Below are 20,639 nucleotides of genomic sequence, written 5' to 3'. Positions count from 1 at the left end.
CAGAGTAGCAATCACACACTTATTACATCGAATGTCCCACAGAGAACTTAATACAACGAATATGGCTTAAGGCCATCTAAATAAGATAACAGCGGAAGGCTTGGAAGATAAAGTGAGTCCATCAACTCCAACAACATAGCTGAGTGCACGACAACGGCCTAGCGAACCTTACTCCTCATCTGAAAAGTCTGCAATATGATACGTTGCAGCCCGAAAACGGGTCAGCACATGGAATATGCTGGCATAGTAACACAGTAGAGTAATGAACAGAATGAATCCTATCACTACATGCATATATGGCTGGTGGAGGCTGTATGGTTAATATGTTTTGCGAAAAGCCATTTTTTCCCTACAACAAAGGAATAGATTTTATTTAACTATCATGGTAGTTGAAACATTGAGAATGGTACCCCCATCTCAATCCCAATTAAAAGTAATTAACAACCCAACAAAATTAATTTAGATTGATGAGATCCATATGATAATCCAAGAACCAGATACTCAAGATGTCCATAACCGGGGACACGGCTAACCATGATTAGTTTATACACTCTGCAGAGGTTTGCGCACTTTTCCCCACAAGACTCGATCTCCTCCGTTTGATTTCTCACACTACATGGTGTTTGAGAAACGGATGACCGAGACACAGTCTTTCAGAAGCATTAACTCTAACCCCGGGTAGACAGTACCAACCTACATCCCCTACATCTGGTAGCCTACCACTGGAAGAGGTCACGTAACATACTCAACTATGCCAGAGCCCATAATGGCTTGTGGCTGCACACGGAAGTTTCTAGCATGAATAATGTTATGATCCCTTTGAGCCTGGGTGGCGGACCGTAGGATGATCACACGGTATAACCCCGGGATCTCCTAGGACAACACTGGTATAACCCCAGGTGCCCAAAACCAACAATCCACCCAGATGTGTATTAGAGTTTCCACCTTAATTGAACCATTAATTAAATACTCACATCTGTCATGGATCTCTCAAACCAAACCACGTCTACGAGCATAGCATGGCAATATAAGCATAACGTAGAAGTAACTCTCAAGGGTTTCATAATAAAACAGGTAATAGGTTCTACCTCATCAACTACTTCCCAAACCCACAAGTTAATCACATCCTAATCATGCAATGTTTGAGGGTACAAACTAATGCATAAAAACTGGGTATGAAAAGAGTATGATCAATGTGTTACTTGCCTTGCTGACCATCTGCAAATCCTAAAGACTCGTAGTAGCACGCTTCACACTCTGGGAATTCTATCGCAAACAAAAAATAGCATACATAAGCAATCAAGCAGAGATGCATGGGTAAATCTCAAATAAGAAGATCTAACTAGAAAGTTCAACTGAAGAACTCCGGTTTCCAAAAAGAATCAAATCAAACGGAGCAACGAAACTCAAACTGCGAAAGAAACAAGATCCGATTACTATTCTGGACTAAAGTCAAATTTTACAGTATCAAAATCTTGTTCAAGTTGGTTAAATAGAAAGAGGGTTTCGAGACGAAGATCTAGGCACTTGAATTGCCTGATTCCGATAAACGAGCGAAAAGATAAACTAAAACGAAAATCAGGGCAGAAATCACGATCGAGAAATAATCGCGTAAAACCCTGGAAACAGAAAAACTGACGAACTGGCTAACGAACGAACGTTCGCTGTCTGTGACTAACGGGTGAACGGCGTTCGTTAAGACGAACGTACGGACTAATGTCCGCTATTTAACTAAACCGCAGAAAACCGAACCAATCTAAAAAAAGGATCTAGGTTTTCTAAAAAAACCGAACGGTTAACCGGAAAAGAAAAAAACGGCGGCTACCTCCGGCGGCGGTCCGGCGAGGCGGGCTATGGCGTGGGCGGCGGCGGTGGCGGGCTCCGGCGCGAGCGGCGGCGCGGCGGCGGACGCGGTGGCGGCCTAGGGTTTGGGGGCGCGGTGCGAGGTGGGCTGGGGCCTCGGGCCTCGGCTTATAAAGCCGGCCGGGTCGGTGTCCCAGGCGGACATGGCCTGGTAAGGCGTTTCATTTTATTTGAAAAAAAATATTCCGACGCGCAGAAAAACGAAGAAAAGAAATACTAAATGGACTCCAAAAATCCTGAAATAAATTTTCTCCGTCCTCTAAAAATATGCACACAAAGTGAACATTTATTTGGGCCTCTAATGCAATTTTGTAAAACACATATTTTTCCTAATTCAAATAAAATAGCAATAAAACCCAAATGAAATATATTTATTTGATTTTAATATTTTTCCTCCAATATTTCATTTATTTTGGAGAAGTCATATTATCTCCTCTCATATATTCTGATAAAAAATATTTTTGGATAGAAAAATTAATTAAAACCAAAATGATCCTTGTTTCAATATTTGATAAAATTCAAATATGAAAGCGGTGAAATCCCCAACTCTCTCCGAGGGTCCTTGAGTTGCTTAGAATTTCGAGGATCGCGAAACAAAGAGCAATAAAATATGATATGCATGAATGACCTATGTATAACACTCCAAATTGAAAATTTGGGATGTTACAATGGGGGAGCCGGCCCACGACCTCCTCGCCACCGGCAACCGTTCATGTGCGTTGTTGGGGCCAGCAATGTGGCGCAGCTCCCGCACCGCCTCTGGACAGGGCAACCGCAGTGAGCAACATGCTCATCGTCGCTAGACACAGTCGGCTTCAGGGTGCCGAGGGTGGCGTTAGCGCTGTGGCCCGACCAGCAGATCAACACCCGGCTCGTCGAGGATGCACGGGGCACCAAAGTGCGCGCGCACCGCGACGCATCCGCGGAGTGTTGTAGCGCGGCCAACTGCATCCCTAGGACCAGAGACCATGCTGGGTCGTCTTGCTTTTTCAATGACATGCGGGGATTGCATGTGTGCAAAAGGCACCTCCAACGTTGCGAGGACCGCAGCTGACTACCCTGGCACACCAAAAACCCTTGTCCCTCGTGCCGTCACGTGGTGCGTTCCCAGCCGGCGCCAGCTGCCCGCATTCATGTCGTCCATCTGTATGCCGTCATTAAGAGGATCGGTGCCCGAGGAACCAACTCCGACGACTTAATGACACACCAGGACACTTGCCCTCACCGGAATGCGCTACTTAAAGCGGCAACGCCCAGCTAAACTCCACACCATAGCGCATCGTCCTACTACCTGGCACCACATCCGCCATGACTACGAGTGCAAACGCTCTGCGGGAGAGCTTGTCTTCGAGGATGAAGCTCGTGGTTGCCGCCCTCGCTCAAGTCACCGGTCGCAACGCAATAGCGGCGTAGCCCGACGTGGATGCGGCTGCACAAGCAGTGGCCACGCTGGCGGCCGACGACGGGAGCACCGCCAGCCATGCGTCTTATTTACCGTCCTCCAACGTTCGGTGGCACATCTGGCAGGTGAAGCAACGATCATCCACGTCTGTCATCATCGAACTCATGTCCACCGGCACCGCCGAGGTCTGGGACTCCTACGAGGATGAGTAGAGCATGGGCAGTGGCAGGGCATGGTGTGCCAACTGGCCGGTCCTTCTCCCGTGTTCTTCTCTTCCTCGCCGGAGACCGCACCTTCACTTCACGGGTCTTGAATCCCGCCCATGTACATGGAGATCGCAGATGGAGGACGTCGGTCGCCGTTGTAGAATAGGTTTCGGGTTGGGTTTCTTTTTTTTTGTCCAATAAAAGTTTGAAATGTAATGAAAATCTATTGTGTTTGCATGAATCTCGTCCGATGTATAGGCACTTTCACAATAATAGTAAGATATATTGTAGGAGTATGAGAATATATGGAATGATTGTTCATTTTTGTGTGTATAAACTTAGAAGGTTTTACCCGAGACAAAGCTAACAAGCGAAGTAAATAAACACATAGGGTTTACATACACAATTTATCTTAGGTACTCCGATAGTACGTCCACAACACATTCACGCATTTTACATCTTTCTACATCCACGAGAACCTACGAAAGGGTTAACGTAAATTGCCTCTATCTCCCCCCTGATTTCCAAGGTGGTGGCCCCCTCTCCCCGCAATCTCCAATCAACAGCTCACACGTTTCACATTACGTTAATTACGTAATTGAGATTACGTAGGTGTAGCATTACTCGTCCTAAAAACCCAACTAAGCCAACCTCCCAGCATATCACACGGGAAAAGACCCGGCCGCGCCATTTTAGTCGGGATTACTGGATTACTAGTAGTAGTATCGATGGATCGCGCGAAGCACCAAGTTTTTTTAGGGGGCGAAGCACCAAGTTTAAAAGGAAAAAAGGCGGTACACTCACAGCACGCCTATCGCGGTCGCATTGCACCCTACACACGGTCAGTCCTGCACACGGCTCACGCAAACGGAATGCACTTCGGCTTGCCTCTTCACTGACACATGGGGCTGCACTTGGAGAAACCGACCATGCGCCAAACTCCCCTGCCCACCGCGTGAAAATCCCCCCCCCCCCAAATCCCAAATTCAACCGCCCTTCGGCCAACTAGACAATAATATTCCCCAAACCCCCCTGGCCCCTCCACTCCATTCGCTCTGCCAAAGCCCCCCTCCACTCCATTGGCTCTCATTGACTGCCATCCTCTCGCCGCGCCGCCACCGCCGGCGACGTTCTTGTGGAGATGCACGGCGGCCAGCTTCTCCCACAGTGCGTGCATTTTAGACTGAGGCCCCATGCATGTCGGAGTAGCGCTGAATGTTAGCTGATAGACGCTGTTAATCTCACCCTTTGCCGAAGTAATTTACAGTCAACATGCTCTGCTTAAGAAGCTTCCTTGCCCTGTTCTGCACTCAATCTGCTTAGCTGAGATGGCATGCCACGCCCGATTAGTTGCTAAATAATCTTGCCATATATTTATTCTGGCGTAGATTGCCATGGTCTAATAGCCAATCTGTTAGGTGAAATAGCTCTACACCGTTTTATACTCGATCTTTGTTGCTGAGATGGCCTTCGATGGCTGTGTGCTCGGCCTCATTGACTGCTGAAACAACCTGCCATAATTTAGCACTCAAATCTGTTTGCTAAATTAGCTTTACATATATTTCATTACTTAGTTCTACTTGTCCAAATATCTTTCCATAGCTTCAGACATCGACCTAGATATTTTTTTGGACTTCATAAAAAAGCATATATGTTTTTCCTATAATATCTAGTAGAAGAACTAATTTGTATGTTTAAGAGATGGACAGGACTTGGATAACTTCAGCTCGAAGATTCTCCACTGCATATTTCGAGGGGGTTGAAAACTTCATGAACTTTATCAAAGCTAAGTACGATGGTCTGAAATCAGATGTGCTCTGCCCGTGTAGCAGTTGTATGAATTCAGTTACAAGACCCCAGTCAACTGTGCAAAATCATCTACACTTGTATGGGATGTAGGTCACATATACTAGGTGGGTTCATCATGGTGAAGCTGTGAACGTCAATGTTACTGACTATGTGGAAGCAGCAGATCACCATCTTGATCTGCCTGATGCTCAGGTGGAAGAGGAGGAGGAAGTGGTGGCGGCGGAGCCAGTGAGTTTGACCAACATTGAAACAATGCTACGAAATGCTCGTGCATTTCGTGAACTTTCACCTACAGAAGAAAAACATTGGGCCCGCATGTTGGAACAATGCAACGTGGCTGTCACCCCAGGAAATAAGTTGTCAGTATTCTTAGCTATGTTCACCTTTCTTCAGGTGAAGACATCTCAGCGGATGACCAACAAATCATTCGATGCGATGTTGGCTTCTTCGAATCTTTCCCACATGTGTCTGAGCTGCCACACACCTACAGTAAAATGAAGAATTTCCTTTGTGCAGTTGGAATTGGATATGATATGATCCATGTTTGTAAGAATAATTGTGTTCTATTCCGGAAGGATTATGCCAACTTAAGTGAATGCCCAAAATCCAAATCATCAAGATGGAAAGCTGGCGATGCTGTGAAGAGGATTCCTCATAATGTTCTGAGACATTTTCCAATTATACCAAGATTGCAGAGGTTGTTTCATGATGCTGAAACAAGAGAGGATGTACTGTGGCATTCTAGGAACCAGGAGTACAAAGATCAGAATGTAATGCCATCTATCTCATGGTAGTGACTGGAAAAGCTTCAATTAGAAAAACAAAAGGTTTGATGTTGTCCCGAGAAACATTAGACTTGGTTTACCTTCAGATGGATTTAACTCATTTGCCACCAGAGCGCCACATATAGCATGTGGCCAGTGCTTGTTATCCCTTACAACATGCCTCCAAATGTCTGCGCCAAAGGATCAAACTACATGATGGCCTTGCTCATCCCAGGTCCAAAAAGTCCTAGAAAGGATTTTGATTTATTCATGGAGCCCCTTGTGGAGGAACTTCAACAACTATGGAGGGGTGTTCTCACTCGAGACCTATTTAGCAGCCCACCAGCTGATTTCTTTCTGTGTGCTGTTATAATTTGGTGCATCCATGATTATCCGGCTTTGGGCACTATCACTGGTACGAGTCGGTGCTATACAACTGGTTTTCAACCCCTTTCTGCGATGACATTCGGAACCGTCGCCAAGTGAGTGACTGCGATAGGGGGTCCTTCCCACACGACCTAGAAACAGTCGGGGATATGCCCTCCTGGCACACACGCTCAACAAAATGAGGTCATGTGTGACCGGCGAGTGCTCAAATACGGTTATACATACAGTAGTGGTAAAAAATACAATTATACAGGCGAAATCATTTCCAGACGTAAGTACATCCCACACAGTCAGTTCCCTCTAAACGTTTCAATTCATATGTACGTCCCACACAGTCGCTCCAAGGAAAACGTTTCCCTTCGCAGGTACATCACACACAATTTTCCCCGTTAAATCGTTAGTGATAGCGTTGCCATTGCACACGATATTAACAATTTCATCGTTTGCATTATTAAGTTCATCACACGTGGTGCATAGAAGAAACTATGTGGCAAAGGTTGTCCATCACACACAGTTTTTATGTGGTAAACATTTGTGCATGGTGGCCTAATGCAAACAGTTTTCAAGAGGATGTCGTGTGTGATTGTGTGTGCAGTGGAGATTGATCGCACACGTAGTGGATCCTAGAAACGTGTCTGATCACCACATCTATCGCAGACGTTTCGCTTTCGCAAACCATGTGCAGTGTAATCCCTAATTTAGATATCACATGTTTTGAATTTCAAAGTAGGCAATCATTTATTTCATATCCAACCATGTTTATTACAAATATAGGTTCAACCACGAATACAGTTAAACAAGGCATCTGCTTGATAACTGGACAAATGCTCACTGCAACCAAACTAAGAACCAAATACATATAAACAAGGCATCTGCTCGATAACTAAAAAATGCTCACTGCAACAAACCTAACAACCAAATACAGATAAACACGACATCTACTCACTATAAACAACCAAATATAGCCATTCGTGAAACTGAAGTGGACAATTCATACTTAAACATCACATAGCCCTATTGAACACTACATTTTTTCATAACTAAAATGATTAAGCACGACATAGTTAACGCACCGCACAACAAATGCTACTACAAAAATTGGTACGGGTTGGCAAGCTAGAAAAGGTAAGATTTGCTGATAGGATGTTGCCTCATATGTCATGGACGGGATCCTTCAAGTTGGAAGAGCATAGACCCATGGTACGCTCTCTGACATCACAGATGGGCTATTTCACCTTGGAAGAACCTTCGTGGGTGCCCTCCTCGTTGTCGTGGTCATGGTCAATGAGATCTGACTTGGCAATTGAGGATCCCAAGCCGCCGCCGTAGAATGTGTCCTTCAGAAATGACAAAATGGGCTCGATGGCGTATAAGGATCGCAAATCCTTGACCTCTTGGCGGAGGAGATCAGCGGCAGGACCGTCGAATAGATCGACGGTGGTTGAACCAGAGGGGTTGGGGATGGACCACTTAACCTGTGACATGGCCCACGTGAAGCCGTCACAGTCGATGAGCTTGATGTCGTAACCAGCTTTCTCGAGATACAGTAATACGCTAGCCCATTGAGATGAAGCCTTCAGCATGGCAATATAGTCAATGTCTTCGCCGCTTCCGCGGCGACGGGTTGCTCCGGGATCGACAGGTCGGGGCGAACGACGGCCACCTCGCCAACGTTCGCCGAAGAGGCCATGATAAACCTCTTCTTGGCCGAATGCTCGTCGGGCTCCCCGGGATACGTGGTCGAGCTTAGGTTGCCACATTCTAGAGCAGGGGATGTGGATCTGGCGGGGAGGGACACCGCATGCCTCATCCAAAAACTTGGGGGAGTGGGGTGACTGTATGGGAATCGCTGGGTAACCTGAACTTTATTATCTAAGCTAGGAGGAACGGGCAGACCGGCAGGGGTTGGTGGCGGCGCCGGTGGCGGCCGCGAGCTAGGGTTCGAGGGGGGAGGGGGTGGGGGCACTATGGAGGGGGGTGGTGTTTGAGGATACGCCATGGCTACTGAAAATTTTAGTAATGGTGGGTGGAGATGGTGGTGGACGAGGGAGGGCGACGGTTCAAATGCCTCGGCTACTGCAAATTTACTATAAGGTCGGTGCTGGAGGAGTGTGGATGCCGGTTGTAGTACGACGGCTACTAAATTTTGGGTAAAAGGAATTAATGTGGGGCGGGAGTGCCCAATATCACGCACCGTCCAATAAGAATATGCGTTTATGATAATAAGGAAAAGTGGCAGAACGGCTGATTTTTGCAACGCTCAAGGCATGTAGTTTGTTTTTATATTTCTAGCTAGTTGGTCTATCGCACACGGTTCGTCCTAATTTCTAAATAAACTTATCCGCCTTTAGCTTGCGTAGGTGGTGATTTGACAGCACACTTGCATCGCACACGGTTAAGCCAGTACCTCCACCCTTTGCTCGCGCTTGTGCAGCCGTGGTGATTTTACAGCGCACTTGCATCGCACACGATTGAGTCGGTACCTCCACCTTTGCTCGCGCTTGCGCAGTCGTCGTGATTCACAGTGCACTTGCATCGCACATGGTTAAGACATTATACCCGTGTCCGTTGAGCGTCATTAGAGTCTTTGAAGCAAAAAAACATTAGAGAGGGTCAGAAGACAACCACACCAGCATGTGGCCCAAATATATCTGAGTGAAAAGGGTGGTGTGTGATGTTCAAAATTCCAATGCACAAGTTTGACCGCACAGGCCCACGTTTGGGCGCGTTGTCGAAGATCGATGAGAGGGGCTAGAAGTCAAGAACCACTTGGAAGTGGCCAAATATATGTAGGAATATTGGGTGTGGTGTTTAAAACTTTAAATACACAATGCATAACTTTGGTGGCGCCTGCCTCGCAAACCCGAAAGCACCCTTGGATATATCTATAATGACATAATGTCGTAGCTATCTAGCATGCTTGGCCCACCACCTCCCACTTCGTGTCAGCGGGGCGGATGCACGTAATGATACTTTGGTCATACATGCATGTCGCCTTGACCTACCATAAGACAGACCAATGAATCTATCGTTTGGTCAAACGACAACTGTTGTTGTCGATAAACCGCTTGGGCAATAGATTGAACCATCATAAAAATCGCACGAGAGGGACAACAAAACTAGCACCTCTTGCATGCGGCCAAAAATGATGTACGTTGGGAAGGGGTGATGTGTGTTTTCAATATAGAATAATGTACAATTTAGATGTGGTGCCTACCTCTCGATACAGACAACAACCATGAAGGCAAGGTAGTTAAGGACGAGATATGCATGGTACGATGTAGGTCGAACCCAGCAATCCGAGCATGTAGGAGGGAATCCTAACAACGCATGAGCTCGAGCTTTGGTTGTGTGACATGTGATGGTGACTGGCCCTAACACGAACTAGGAGGAATCCATTCATGGCTAACACATACCCCTCATTATCAGTCAAAGGGATGATATATATACACTCGGGGATCCCACAGATATGCGTGTCGTCACAAAAAACCGCACAAGGGAGACGTGGTCGATCAGAAGACCCCATAGACACTGCATGCGGCCCAAAAATATGTATGGGTACGGTGTGTGTGATGTGTTTAAATCCCGAATGCACAACTTCGATGGGCCACCAACTACATTACAAACCGAACACCGTACCCGACTCCAAGCTTGGTTCAATACGAACGATGTCGGTTTCCCAACGTCGAGGCGGCGGCGGGGCGGGGGGGGGGGGGGTGGTCGTCCCACCATGCGCTAAAACTTTATTTGGTCTAGCATGGCACACATCTACACCCCTATATAGTGTGCGAATAACTTTGAAAGTTGGTCGTTGGATGAAGCCAATCCGGCAGTACAGAGATGGCAAATCCGAGCACTACTGGCCATTGGATATCATCTACATTCCACCAGATTCTGCCACATGTACAATCTAGAAGACTCCATGGTTGAACTTAAGCATAATGCACAAACCTCAAAACACAAGCACTTCTCCTTTGTTCTAGAATCTTCCATATCTTAATTGCCCAAACTTTTTTCTTAATGAATTATCACTATTTGTTTTTACTTTATGCTTTACAATGCATAATTCCATGAATCTTAAAATAGATTTTTTATAAAACTAACTGATTTTGAATGAGATGAACTATAAGAATTAAACGAACATCTACATCATGCATATATGACTCAAAGCTTACATGCTATAGATTGGCATTTATTCATAATATGGTTACCAAATCTCATGCGTGCAATGCACGTGTACCTTACTAGTATCAATAGGAAACCATCATGGTAAAACCCTTCTCGTTGTGGGGTCAAAGGGATAGATTGTGTGGGCCCCCCTCATTGTCGGTAAAGGATAATATATATACCTAGGGGAGCCCACAGATATGTGCAGCGTCTATAAGTCGCACAAGGGAGACATGCTCGATAAGAACAGCCTGCCCCCTATACCCTGCATGCGACCTGAAAAAGGTTTATATAATCGCCACGACATGTCAAGTCAGCCATTCTTTATTTTCTTAGAGCAAAAAATAACCAATAAAAACATAGTCTACAAATTAGCAAAACAAGGATCCCAAGGTTTACATAATTGCCATGATAGGTCACTATAGAGATATTTATCTCTATAATGACCGTGCCATGGCATTTAAATGAAGTTTGAGATATGCAACTTCCCACCGGGTCACCCATCCTGGGACTACTCCAGCCCGAGCACGCTTAACTTCTGCGTTCTATTTGACTCGGCTAGTGGGTGGGAAGCCGCCCCTTGCTGATAGGAATGGCCTCCTTGCCATTAAGGCGTTTCACGCTGGTCACCCTATGGGACCTACTCCCTCCTATCACACACATTTGTGCTTTTAGAAACTGTGTGCGATATTTACATGGCCGGTGTGTCGCCGCCTAGCCTTCAATGAGCACTGACACTGGTAGCGGGAAAACAATGGGAGAAGAGGCGGGAAACCGATGAGAGGAGTTGCGGGAAACGGTAGCCTGTTTAGAAAACGTAGTAGAGAAGGAAGCGTGAGCTAGCACAACGCATGTGCACAGTGCTTACCCATGTACTGCATGTGCTGTCGAAAGGGCTGAGGGTTGCCGTTCAATCTGGGAGCATCCAACGGTGCAGACGTACGGTCCGTGGGGTTTGGGTTCTGGCCAATCATAACGCACGACTCAGATCGCGCGTGCAGCAGGGGGGAGGGGGCATCGGCCACGGTTTGGTAGGCACACGGCTTTCGTGAGTGAACCGTGTGCTATTTGAAAGAATTTTGTGAGAATAATCTCGGTGTTTAAATCCCCGTAAATCCAAATCTCACCCAAAAGTCGTGAAACTTGGCATGGTGTCACGACATGGCACATATATGTCGAGGAATTTTTTCGTCCATTTCGGCTCAAGTTTTAATACAAGCCTCTAACAAACCGGAGCTTCTCTCAAAGAACCCTCATGGTTCCGATAGCGAAACATGTTCCCCTTGTGGGCCAAACGATAATCGCTCCCTCTTCTAGCCTCGTATTTTCTTCTACACGCAACACGGTACAACAGGAGATTCGTGCTGAACTTTGAAATTATTCAGGGTACGTTTGACCTTTTTTATTCATTAATTGTTTTCTAGGCATGTAATGTCCATAATTAAAATCCGAACTACAAATACATGCTCTAGTGCACAAAAATGGCTAGAAAAAATGTACATGTGTCCTTGGGGTGCATGTTTAGGTTCCATGGAACGAATGGGAATGAATTCAACCGTCTCGCCATCCTGGCTTGGCCACAAACTTTGCGAATCTCGGTTTTTAAATCTCTGTAAATCCAAAACACACGAGGAAATCATGAATTGTCACTACATGGTACATATAATTGGCCAATTTGGGTGAAGCAATATTTCAAGCCTCTTACAAACCGGAGCATGTCGCAACCCTCGTGGTTCCGGTAGGAAAATATGCCCCTCTTGTGGGCGAAACGATAGTCGCTGCCTCCTCTCGCCTTGAACTTTGTTTTCTACAGGAAACATAGAATAACAGGAGTGTCGTGCTAAAATTTGAAACTTTTCAGGGTTCGTTTGGCCATTGTATATATTAATTAAGTTTTCCAGGCATTTAATGTAGTCCATAATTCAAATTTAAACTACAAGCACATGCTCTATTGAAGCAAAATGGGTGGGAAATCGTACATGTGTCATTGGGTGCATGTTTAGGTCTGATTTAAGGAATGGGAATGAATTACAAACTTCTGGTCGTCCTGAAACATTGAGAATCTTGATTTTTAAATCCCAGTAAAATCAAAAACTCACCCAAAAAACATGAAACTTGGCATGGTTTCATGACATGGCACATATATCCCGTGGTAAAAAATCATCCAATTTGAGACAAGGCGCACACATTAATAGGCAATGAAGTCCTCTTTGAAACAAATAGCTGACATGTTAATAGCGCAAACGGTTGTATTATATGAACCGTGTCAAAATTTAACCATACTCGGTGGCGTGCGTGTAGCTGTTTGATTAGACGGGATGAGCGCGAGAAGTCCACCGTGCAGGCTCGACGGGACGGGTGCGAGCAGTCCGCCGCGCAGGCTTAATGGGACGCGTGCATCCCGTCCACCTCGCAGGCTCGACGGGACACGTCCAAGCAGCAAGGCCGCCCATGCTCATCGGGAAACAAGCTCTTTGACCTCAATGCACCAGCCGCCGCCCGGCTCGCTCACAACTTCTCCATTAATGGGTTAATTAAAGCACCTGGACGGAGGGTGTTTGCTTATGAACCCATGGCATCATTTGCTTTGTTCATGTTTTCAACTCGTATTCTGGCCTAATTTAAATTGCCACATAGGGCAACGGATAATCGACGACAAATAAAATGGCAACGAATAATAGGATGACAAATTTACAATGACACAGATAATAATTGTCTTACATATTCCGGATAATTTAAAATGCCACATGTGGAAAAGACCAGAAGACACGGGGGCAAGAGAAGAAGGAAATCGCAGACAATGATTTGGGTCGCTACTGTCTCTACTCGTCGATGGATCACCAGGCTACAACATCCGCCAGCTCCTTCTTCAATTCCTCACGACTTTGGTTCAAAGCAGCCACAGATTCCTCCACCTCCTGCTCGCGCTCGATCCGGAGCTTCCTCAAGTCACCCATCAGTTCCTCGACAACCGCTGTCAGCGTCATCCCCGAGGCACTGCTCTGCTCATGCAGCATCTTCTAGCCGGCGGCCTCCTCCTCCTTCTCGGCAAGCGCCTTGAGGAGCTTCGCATTGTCACCCATGAGTTTCTCGACGAGGCCGGTCGCCTTGTCAACCGAGGCATTGCTGATCTCGAGCAGCTTCATCAAGCCGTCGACCAACTCCTGCTTCTTAATGAGGCCAGAGAGAATGCCGTCGTTGCCTGCCAAGGATTTCAGGAATGCCAGCTCGTCGCGATAGCCGGCGCGGCGAGTGTGCTTGTGAGAGCCCTCGCGTGCCCACGAGAGCTCGTTCGAGGGCTCCGCGGTGCGTCGGGACATCTCTGCTGCGGTTGCCGCTCCGCGGCGGGACCTCTCTAGTGCTTTCATGGCCTTGGTCTGTGCTACCTGGTTATATGTCCACTCGGAACTCCTCCTACCAGTCATGGCGGAACGACTTGACAGGAAAGACCAGTTTCGTGGGTGATGAGGAGAGGATCTGTGAAGTAATTTTCGAGTGGGTAGTTTTTATAGCCCGGTGCTAAGTGGGAACACATATTAGTTTGATAGGTGTGAACATATTTGCAATTACTTATTGCGTTGTAATCTACAATGTGACGAGAAACAAGGTCAAAATTTATTGATGGCAGAAGGTTGACCATGTGGTTGCTCACCGTTGAGACGGCCGTGGCGCGCTCTGCTCGCGTCCGTCCGCGTGTTTTGCTCGCCATTGAGGCGGCCGCGGCGCGCTCCGCTCTGGCATCTCTGTGCGCGCTCTGCTCACCGTTGAAGCAAATTTACAATGGAAACGGTTAATAATTCTCTTACATATTTAGGATAATTTAAAATGCCACATGCGGCAAGGCCCAGAACACTCACGACCTACATATGCATACAATTATAATAAAATAAAGGCTAAAAGGCTGAGTTGGCGGCCTTCCGACGACGGTCCTCTCGGACTCCATGATCAGCATAGCACCCTTGCGGCCGTTCACTCCATGTTTCCCGACCCGCCTCCACCTACGGAGCCGCTGGCGCTGGGAGGCTCTTAGGGCTGCTGGGCCTCTTCCAGAAGAGCTTGACAGCGTGCTATCGCGTGCATGATATCTCCGTGGAACAGCTCCATTTCCATGTCTCTGGCCTGGTAGCAAATTCCGTCCATCACCTACATCCTCAAGATATCACGTTGGCGATGTTCTACTTCGTCGGGGACGTCAACTCCGCCAAGGATGCACTCGAGCCTGGCCACCACATCATCGGGATCGAGGTTGACACGGCTGCCGTGGGCAATGATGACGCTGCGGGCTGCCTGTTTCTTGACTGGATCACAGAGGTCCTCTGCCCATTCCTTGCGGGGCATCTAGCTCTCAATGAGCACTGGTGACGGCGGCTCTTCGGGTGGGTCATTGATCATGCCGCCGAGCAGCGCTGGATCTTTTGCACGGTGGATGGCAAATGGCTCATCACACCTCCTTTGCAATACCTCGATTGTGCGCCCAAGGACTGTCATGCCAGTATCGCTGCCGATGGGCCATGGTGCCTGCACCGGCCGATGAAGCTCTTGCTCCCTGACCTGCTCCGGCTCGTTCTCCTCGCCAAAGATGTAATGCAGGTTGGGGTTGACGTCGAAGCTTTGGTCGTTTCCTGGCATGCTTGGAATTGCTAATGATAGATGGGTGAGGACTAGATCTGCGCAGAGTGTCGCGAGGCTGCATTTCCGCCTGGGTTATATGCAGCAAGCCATTAGCTGGTGGCGGGAAACCGATGAGGGAAGAGGCGTGGATTTTACAATTCACCCATGTGGAGCGCGGGAAGCATTCGCAGGAGTGTGGGAAGACTAAGTGGAGCACACACACAACCCGAATACCATATGCGGTGCCACATGTTATTTATGTGTAACTTACTAATCATCGCACACGAGTACTCACAGACGCATTTTGTGCGATACTCCTAGCCACCGCAAGCAACTAGTTTGCATTTTTCAAAGTTTTTAGTACACAGAGAATCGCACAAGAACTAACTGTATTAACCGTCTGTGTTGTAATTTCTCTTCGCAAACAGTTCATCTGAGTCGGCCATTTGCGATGTATCACACACATCTTATTAAGTTGAACCGTTTCTGTTGTGTTCCCTAATCGAAAATAGTTCGTCCGAGTGAACCGTATGTCGTATATCACACACACCTTGATCTGGCGAACAGTTTCTGTTGCACTCCCTAATAGCAAAGAGTTCAGCGGAGTGAACTGTATGCTGTATATCGCACACACATTGATATGGCTGCCCATTTCTGTAGTTCTGCCTCATCGCAAACAGTTTGAATGAATTTACCGTGTGCCCTGCATCGCACACACAACTAAAATCTGAACCGTGTTTGATGGCTCCGCCATCGCAAACGTTTTGCACCTTTTTGACGGGTTTTTTTCATCACCATTTGCGATTAATGCATCGCGCACAGTTTCGTCAAAGGGTCTTTGATTCTAGTGTCGCGTTAGCAGCATCCTGCAGCAGTGTGTGTCAGGGCTAACGACACATGGTTACATTGCATGTGTTCACTGTGACAGGAATCCGCTTTCATACGCAATACTTAGCAAGATCTGTTACATTGGACACTGCAGTTTCCTTGCCAAGGACAAGACGTGTCCTACAAAATACCGAAGACATGTGTTCAATGCAAAGCATGAAAATCGTGATGTGCCAAAGAGGCTCACCGCCAATGAGTTGCAAGTGGAATTCGAGAAGGTCATGAATATTACACTAGGAAACCATCATGATAATGGTAGCGGGAAATGGAAGCGTGGCAGGGTATAAGAGAGATTATTGTTTACCCGCAGGTCCACTTTGTGGGACTTGGAGTATTGGAAAGATTTGGATCTGGGGCATAATCTTGATGTGATGCACATCAAGAAAAATATATGTGACAACATTATCGGCACCCTTCTTAATATTGAAGGCAAGACGAAAGATACCTTAAAATCTAGGATTGATTTGACACACCTGGGTATCAGAAATGATTTGCAGGTGGAAGATGAAGTTAAACCACGGGATATGGCACCAGCTGTGTATGTCTTGGACAAGGTAAAAAGAAAATAATTCTACGAGGTCCTGTCACGTGTGAGAATCCCACATGGATTTGCTTCCAACCCTGAAAGGAGAGTCAGTGCAGATGGAAACAAGGTACATGGGTTGAAAACTCATGACTGCCACGTCCTACTTTAAAGGGTTTTACCTATTATCCTTAGAGGATTGGGCCGCCCTAACTTATACAGAGCAGTTGCAGAGTTGGGACAATTCTTCAGGGAACTCTGCAGTAGAAATATCAGGATAGATGCTTTGGAGCATCTTAGAGACAAGATACCAACTATCCTATGCGACCTTGAGAAGATATATCCTCCAGCCTTCTTTGATGTGATGGTGCATTTGGCTGTTCATCTACCTGATGAGGCACTACTTAGAGGTCCAGTACAGTATGGCTGGATGTACCCTATTGAAAGGTGGCTAGGCACTTTCAAGGGCTATGTTAGGAATAGAGCTAGACTCGAGGGTTCCATTGCAGAGGCCTACATTGCTACAGAAGCATTGACATTCTGCTCAAAATACATTGAAACATCTTATCAGCTTAGCAAAGAGGTGGGTGAAGACAATCCCGGGCTCAATGTTTTCGATTGTTCTGTTCGAGTTACAGGGAAGAGTCGACAAGATGACAAACCTAAAGATTTGGACAAAATGGTTTGGTATGTGTTGAATAACTGTCCTGAGATTCTACCTTATATCGAGTAAGTGCTAAGTACTGCAGCTTATACATCATAATCTACTAAACGTGCAACACATTCTTATATATTTAGATGTTTGCCGCGATCACTATGTTGTGCAGCATCTACAAAAAGGAGTTACTACCGCAAAATCCAAGAAACATTGACAAACCGGTTATGGCAGGATTTGTGAAATGGTTCAATAGCCATGTAAGATTTTGAATTGCACTGTCAGTTTTTAATATATTGACTACATAAGATGATCAACTTGTCTATTTTCTAACCATAGGTTAAGAAGAATCGGGAGGATGGGCAGGCAGTTAATGATGCCCTTTACGCACTAGCAATGGGTCCTGATACTCGGGTAAGACATTAAGAATCTTGCGTTGTTGGAGGTGTGCGCTACAACACCCTTGCACGCGACGAATGCAGGAAGAGACAAAACAATGCCATCACGAGCACAGATACGGCAAAGAGACAACTAAAATGTATGCTAACATAACAGACATTGTTCAGTTTTAGTATATCTACAGCTTCGAGGTTCATCGGTGTGTGGTTTTGTTGTGCTGTCGTTGGTATAACCTGTTTTCTAGGATCGCAAAACGTAGAGCTGATGATTATTTCAAATCCACCAATGTCAAGGCGGCATACCAGACCTACGAGCCTTTTATTTTGGCAAATCAAGCAACACATATATTTTTCTTGGAAGACACATTTGCACGTAGCGATGACTTGAGAGTATTGCAAAGGTTTGAGCAAAGGACTTCATTTCATGAAGTTGCACAACAAGATGATGCTTACACTGCTCCTGATGTAGAAGATTCCACAGATGTTCCTAATATCTTTGAGAACCATCACGTCAATGACGCTAGCGAAAAGATTGCCTGACAGGCTTTGGACATACGAGAGTTGAGCAATAAGAAGCCAATGTTCAAGGACACTGAGGATGAAGAAGAACATGACACTGGGAGGAATTACTATTCAGACTGATACACATGGCGTAGATGTTGACGCTGTTGCTGCGGATGATGATTAGATTGGTTTTGTCGTATTTGCCTGTCAGAAGACGTTTTTTTATCTACTATGTGAAATTGTGTTTGCTATGACAACTAAAACCTGATGAAGTTATTGTTTAGTATTTTGCTGTGAGAACATCACTTATTATGTATGTTGATTTGTGTGGTGATTGTATGCCGACTAAAACATGATGACGTTGTTGTTTAGTTGTACTCATATTTGGCTGTGAAACTTGTATTTGATGACATAGTTTGTTGTTGGACTGCAATTTGCTCGACGTCTTCGAATGGGAACAAAGCTGACCCGTCAGGGCCTCTGCTATTTTATTTATTTATTAGCAAAAGGGCCTCTGCTATTTATATATTTATGAGCAAAAGGGGATACCCCCCCCGATTTCCGTTAATAGAAATCATCAGATGTTCACAATACTATGCCCAGCCTACTAAACAGGTTTCATTCATTACTAGTTTCAGCGAAGTGCTCATGTCATAGCCACTGAATACATCACGAGTGCTACACACATTGCAAATAAAGAGATAATCATCCTGTAGAGCAATCGATTTTCCCATTATCTTCACAAGCTCTTTCATCTCCTCATTACTGTCAAGGCCGTTCAGTAGCTGTTGCTTGGCCATGATCAGAGGAACTACATCTTTAACCTTCTGCTTTGCATCTTCCTCTTTTGCCGTCCCTTCAGTTACTTGTCCAACACCCCAACCTGCTGGTATTGGGATTCCTCAGCTAACCAAATAATTAGAGTAGTTGCATTCCCCGACGTCAGCAACTTCCCAGAAATACAAATCACACGAATCTTCCCTTTTCTGCATGAATCACATTGGAAGATCATCAACCAAACTATTAAAAAAATCAGCAACTGAAAGCAGCAGAACAACACTTAAACATATTATTACCCCATGATTGGGGCATTTGTAAAAGACTTGGCCAGGGTTGAGGATTGTGGTGGAAACGTGACGGACGACTCTGCATGATTTGCAGTAGTGGCACCACACCAATAACAGCGGGTTCCAATGAGCAACCGGCTGCGGTGCGTGTGCCGGCGGGGGTGTGATGAGACCGACATGCGATGGCACGGGTGATGCCTTGGCGCATATCTGGTTGTTGCGTGCTGATGAGCAGGTGGACGAGCCACCAGCGGACATGGTTGCTGCGACCAGAGCTTCTCATGCTAGGCAGAGTAAGTAGGGGAGAGGAGAAGCGAACCTTGGATATGTCAGTTTCATTACTTGCAGAGTAGCATAGCACCATATATAGTCATAGTCTAGGTTTGGATTCGAACCAGCTACAGGAGCACGTCTCTCTTTTTTTCTGAAACTCGGCAACGTGTCTTTACTGGTACACTAGCTTGTTCTGTATGCCTTCTCAAGTCTTTCATTTTCATTTTTTTGCGAGGACGGAAGGAGGACAAAATTGAGGGTTCCTGGGACTCGAACCCGCGATCTCCCGGTTGAAAACCAAGGGTGCTAGTCACTTATGTGGCGAACGTTCCTTGGGAGGAAGACGGCAGAGAAACACATTTTCCTCGTAGTTGTAGCTGTGATGCAAGATCGAACGGTCGTAGTTTCAGGAATGTTATTAGAAAAACGAGCCCAGTTTTTCTTTTCTTCCTATATATAAAAAGTATGCTAGGTGTCGGCTTAGTCAACAAATGATTGTGCCAACCTTGACTGTTGGATTGACATTCAACTCTATCATGTTTCTTCAGTCTCTTCTTCCTTCAGCCGCCAAAGCCAAACCAGCGCCGGCAGGACAGCCTGCTCCTGCCTCCCACGGGTGGTTGTGCTGCCGCACACGCATCATTGCCACATAGCACCCTAAAACTCTGTGGATCTTCCCTGGCTCTTGTCCGTTCCCGTCCGAGGCCTCACCATCATCCTCTGCCTTGGTTCACTCGCCGCGGCGCCACCCTCCGGTGTTGTTAACATGGTCAACAACTAAGAGGAGTAAGGAGATGACTGTACATGGTGAGGATGACAGTAGGGACCCACGAGGATCATGGCAGTAGGCAAGCAAGTGCCTCCTTTATTACAAGAGAAACAAAGGGTTCCTCCTGATGGTTTCCTGACATCTGGGTCGCACGCCACTATCAACGTAGTCAATAAGCGAGATAACTGCACAAGGAGCGGCAGACACTCGGGACCCAGTAGCGCGCGCAGTGTTCTTTTTCGGGACGGAGAAGGGTATCAACTAGGTTTTGCAGGAGCTGTGGCCCGTCTAGCCTAGACTTTTATTTCATATGTTTACCACATGACCAGCCCAGTTTTTTTCCTTTCTGAAAA

Source organism: Triticum aestivum, chromosome 5D (assembly GCF_018294505.1).
Source record: "Triticum aestivum cultivar Chinese Spring chromosome 5D, IWGSC CS RefSeq v2.1, whole genome shotgun sequence".
Lineage (NCBI taxonomy): Eukaryota > Viridiplantae > Streptophyta > Magnoliopsida > Poales > Poaceae > Triticum > Triticum aestivum.
The sequence above is the reverse complement of the archived record's forward strand: the minus strand, read 5'-3'. Positions refer to the sequence as shown.